General features: G+C 37.3%; 1 protein-coding gene across 4 annotated transcripts in view; it reads right to left on the reverse strand.

The window, feature by feature from the left end:
* The window catches only part of FRS2 (fibroblast growth factor receptor substrate 2), a 109,993-nt gene that overhangs the window by 83,772 nt on the left and 20,835 nt on the right, over positions 1–5,386 (reverse strand). For 2 of the 4 annotated variants that reach the window (XM_014538783.1, XM_014538765.1), the window contains exon 2: positions 4,958–4,991. The exons of the other annotated variants lie outside the window; for them this stretch is intronic. The gene's annotated coding sequence lies outside the window, so the exon portion shown is untranslated. The remainder of the gene's footprint in view (positions 1–4,957; positions 4,992–5,386) is intronic. 4 annotated transcript variants of the gene reach the window in all.

The following is a 5,386-nucleotide window of genomic DNA, read 5'->3' on the forward strand; positions in this document are numbered from 1 at the left end:
ATTTTTTAATATAAATGTATTTAAGTAAAAGAGTCATTTAAAGAAAGATACTGCATTTTGGAGTGGTCCTCAAAAAACAGATGTATCAGAAACACTGCTCTGACCCAAACTGTGGCTATTTTGAAATTCAATTATTTCCCACATTTTCTCACTTGTGTGATAACTCCAAATTCTCAGCAAAGCTCCAGATTTCAATATAGTACCTGTGCATGTAATTCAATACCTCCAAATGAAACCCATTCTCTTCTGGATCACCCCACCACCACACAACTCTCAAAACCTAGGCATTATCTGACTCATCCCTCTCTATTCTGTTTTATTTGTGTATTATTCTAGCAGTTACTAATTCATTAATTCCACAATTCATTCATTCATCCACAAACACCTGTTGGGTTCCTGCTGCATATGAATAAAACTGTCATTTTAGAAAGCCATTCTTTAAAAACTTCATGATCTATGAGAAGAAACATGTAGCCTTGTGGACTCTTCCAAAAATTGGGGGCTGGTGGAAACAGGAAAACATAAGATGGGACAAGCATCCTAATTTCAGACTCTCAATATGTCTTCTGCCTGGCCTCTAGTAACCTTTGTAAAGGTCATTGTCCAATACATTATACAAACTGTTGGCAGAATAATATTTCTTAAAATTTACCTTTACTAAGTAAATTACTCTTCTATTTGACAATCTTTAATGGTTCCCTACTGCCTATAATAATAAGAGTTGCTTACTCTGACAGCTTTTCAGAGACTTCTATAATCTAGCCACAATTCCATGTGTATAAAAAAAATTTTAAATAGCATTATCACAAATTAAATATTAGTGTTTTATCAGAAAGTTAAATATAAGCCAAAACTACGTAAGACTTAAAAATCTGGCATACTATTAATGATTCTGTTGGGCACTGTTAATACTCCTAAAATTCAGGTCTTTATTATATCCTCCATTTTTCAAAGACTCCATTTTAGAGAACCTAGATTGTATTTAGGAAGCAAGCTACAGTCCAGTTAATCAAAAGGTATTAATAGATTTATCCATTAAGGACATACTTATATTGAAAGAGCCATGGGGAAAAAAATTGGATTTTAATGGTATAAAGTCAATACTAGCGGGTAAGTGCCAGGCCACCAGGCACAAAATAAATTAAGCTGAGTATATTCAATGTATTGTTTTTGCTCTAAGTTCTCATTAGGTTAAAGCAATTGGTATTTTTGTTCTATAACTTATCACCTCAAGGTTCTTAGTTCTGTAATATTTAGAAGGTATTTGCTTAGCACTTATAAATGCCATGTTATTAGTCACTTTTGCCCAAGACTATGTGTTCTTGGATGACAGAGGCAAATGATGCAAAAAGTTCGTGCTCATTAATGCTTTTCAGCTCCCAGGGAACATCCAAAAGCCTAGGGGATTTACTGACTCAAAACCTAAAAGCAACAGGCTGGCATGGGAGAACTTTCTCAGATATTGTGAGGATTAAATGCCAGGTCAGCACTTTAAAGACAGTGAGAGTGACTCCTTAATGTTGTGCCCTAGTGCCTCCTTCTTCAGCCTAGTCCTGGCCAGGAATAGAGCCAGGAATAGTGCTAAACATCCTACCGTGCATAGGACAGTCTCCCACGACAATTACCTGGCCCAAAATGTCAACAGTGCTAAAGTTAAGAACCCTGGTAATAAAAGAACACTAAGTGAGAAAGAAGCCCAGTTCCCATAACATATTAGCTAAGTGACCTTCAGCAAATCATATTACCTCTCGAAGATAGTTTCCTCGTGTATAAAATTGATAACATCTTATGTCGAAGGATTTAGGAGGATAAACTGATACAGAAGCTTTTAGACACTCTACAAATGTTATCTGCCATTCTTCAGAATGAGTACAAAAATCTTCTCTATCAAAGGTAGAGCTCTTGCCCTTTCAAAGATCATTTTAAAATATAAATGACCATGGTGCTATAATTGATTTATTGTATGAATCTCCTATCAAAGTCTAAGCAACTTGAAGGCAGGGTCCTTACCTTATTGAACTTGGTACCCTCAGCCTCTACAACAAAGTAAGTATTGGTTAAGTATCTTTTAAATGGCCAAATGGGCAAATAAGCTCTCAGTATCTATCCACCACAGAGCATTCATTGCAATACATTGTGGAGAAATATCAAAGAATGCACAAAAACCATTTTTGTCCTGGATAAATTGTAAAATAGTAAGAGATGCCTAACAACAAAACAAAATATACAGGACTCAAAACCATAAAAATCCTAGAAGAAAACATAGGCAGTTAAATCTCGGACATTTCTAGCAGCAAGATTTTTTTCTGATATATCTACTCGAGCAAGAGAAATAAAAGTAAAAATAAACAAATGGGACTTCACCAAACTAAAGAGTTTTTGCATAGCAAAAGAAAGCAGCAACAAAATGAAAAGACAACCTACTGAATGAGAGAACATATCTGCCAATAATACACCTGATAAGGGGTTAATATCCAAAATTTATAAAGAACTTACAAAATTCAACACCAAAAAAAACCCCAATCTAATTAAAAAGGGGGCAAAAGACCTGAATAGACACTTCTCCAAAGAGGACATACAGATGGCCAATAGACATAGAAAAGATGTTCATTGGCACTCATCATCAGAGAACTGCAAATTAAAACCACAATGAGATATCACCTCACACCTGTCAGAATGGCTATCATCAATAAATCAATAAATAACAAATGTTGGTGAGGATGTGGAGAAAAGGGAACCGTTGTTCACTATTGGTGGGAATGCAGATTGGTGCAGCCCCGGTAGAAAGCAGTATGGAGTTACCTCAAAAAATTAAAAGTAGAGCCTACCCCGGGCTGAAGTGGCTCAGTGGTTGAGTGTAGACCTATGAACCAGGAGGTGACAGTTTGATTCCCGGTCAAGGCACATGTCGATTGCAGGCATGTGATTCTCTCTCATCGTTGATGTTTCTATCTCTCTCTACCTCTCCCTTCCTCTCTGAAATCAATAAAAAATAAATAAATAAATAATCAGTGGGGCCCTAGCTGGTTTGGCTCAGTGACAGAGCGTCAGCCTGAGGACAAAAGGGTCCCGAGTTCTATTCCGGTCAAGGGCACATACCTTGGTTGTAGGCTACTCCCTGGCCGACCCTGGTCAGGGCTAGTGCAAGAGGCAACCAGCGGATATGTTTCTGTCACATCAATGTCTCTCTGTCTTTCCCTCTCTCTTCCACTCTCTCTAAAAATCAATGAAAAAAATATCCTCGGGTGAGGATTAACAACAACAAAAAAAAGTGGAAAAAAATACACAGGTTTGCCGAAACCGGTTTGGCTCAGTGGATAGAGCGTCGGCCTACGGACTGAAAGGTCCCAGGTTCGATTCCGGTCAAGGGCATGTACCTGGGTTGCGGGCACATCCCCAGTGGGAGATGTGCAGGAGGCAGCTGATTGATGTTTCTCTCTCATCGATGTTTCTTACTCTCTATCTCTCTCCCTTCCTCTCTGCAAAAATCAATAAAATATATTTTTTAAAAAATGCACAGGTTTAACACAAGGAGACACTCAAAAGAAGCTCAGGGATTGATGAGTAAAATTTACATAAATAGCTAAGGTCACAAATGAATACCAATGAGATGCACACAAAAGTTAGAATTAAATTAAACAAATTTAATCAGGGAGGCCTATTTTTTAATTAGTGTAATCCTTTAGAGTACATGCAGCTAATCTTACAAAGGCAATGAAACAGTACACTTAAAGAACAAACATCAAAATGACAAGTTCTATCATTTGTCATGTTAGCAATACTCAGCCAAATTTCATAATTCAGATAATGGTAGCATATTTTAATAGGTTCAAAGGCGATTTTAACCAATTTTTTAAACCACATTAGATTTTAATGGGAGCTTATCAAATTCCTGACATCCACAATCTATCTTAATTATCTTAAATGGCCTGAGACAGAATAAGACCAACAGGGCTGATGCCCAAGTGTCTGAATACTTTGCTGAAAGGCTGAGCTCAAGCATACCCAAAGTGCGTTAGAAGCAACTTTTTAAATGCACAAATATAACAATTATTTTTAAACCAACAATTTTAGAAAAATAGTAGCTGCTAGCTAAAGCTTATATAAATATGACACTAGGTTTGCAAGTGTCAGCAGAGTTTTAAGATCCCTTTCTAAAGTAATAGTCTCCTTCTGTTTTGCTTGGTATCTTAATTTGCCTTTAGTTTCAAAACTAAACTTGCCAACACTATTCCTCTCAAAACCTCAGGAATTCCATTACTAGTTTTAAGCTAAATTAAAGGAAAAGAGACGCATTCAACCCATGGCAGAAGTATTCACAAAGTGTTTGTTGATGCTCATAAATAGCCTGAGAAATTTAGACATGTCTGAAGGACAACGGCTGTATAGTCAACTCTGTTTTGCTCCACCATGGAACTGAATAGAAAAAGAATTATTGCTACTACTCCATGTGAGACCAGCACAGATACCTTTAAACCAACTAGGATATAATAGACAGAACATTCTCTTTAAGTCAGAGCCTATGTGCATGCTTCACTTCAGGGAAGAATGGTAAGAGTACCCTTAAAAAAAATCCACATGGAGCCAAGATAGTACTGTCCTCTCCTCCAAAAACAATGCTTAAATGCCCTCAACACTGACCACCTACTTGCCTAAAAAAATAAAATAAAAAATGAATAGTAAGATTTGGGTTTCTCTCTCACTATTATTTCTCTCATATTGATGTGTCTCTCTCACATTGATGTTTCTCTCTCCCTAAAAATCAATTTTAAAAAAAGGAACAAACTATAAATGTTTAACATACAGATAGATGGTTCTCTGTCTTAGCACTAGAAATCTTCTTTTCCATTCCGTTTCCCTATTTTCAGACTCTGTAAACCTTCCTGACAGTTATAGACACTGTTACTCATTATCCCTCTCCATCACCTCCAACAAACCCTAATTAATCTCAACTCACCTGAATCGCAGGTATCAGGATCCCTTGAATGGAACTATTAAAAGACAAAGTTACTATGAAGGAAAATCCCATCTTTCCCATTTCGCTGCTCCCTCCCTTACCCTGTCCCAGCCCCGCAGAGAAGCAACAAAGGGAAGGAATAAACCACCTTAAGTTCATTCAATGGCTATTTCCCTAATTCAGTTCACTGCTCCCTCTAGGCATCTGCTTCTTGGGCATCACCCTACATGACTCTACTCCCCTGCCTCAGGTAATGGAAGTCACAACCAGGAGCCTCGATTTTGGGAAACCCCAGTTCCCTAAGACAGGGATGCAGCAGGATGAACTGGTTTCTACCAGTGTTAAAAAGGGTAGTTTGAATATAATGTGATATAATGGGTAACATTCTTTTTATTGCCTGACCTAGTAAGCTAAACACCATTTATATAT

The sequence above is a fragment of the Myotis brandtii genome, unplaced genomic scaffold, assembly GCF_000412655.1.
Source record: "Myotis brandtii unplaced genomic scaffold, ASM41265v1 scaffold1044, whole genome shotgun sequence".
In the NCBI taxonomy this organism is placed as follows: Eukaryota; Metazoa; Chordata; class Mammalia; order Chiroptera; family Vespertilionidae; genus Myotis; species Myotis brandtii.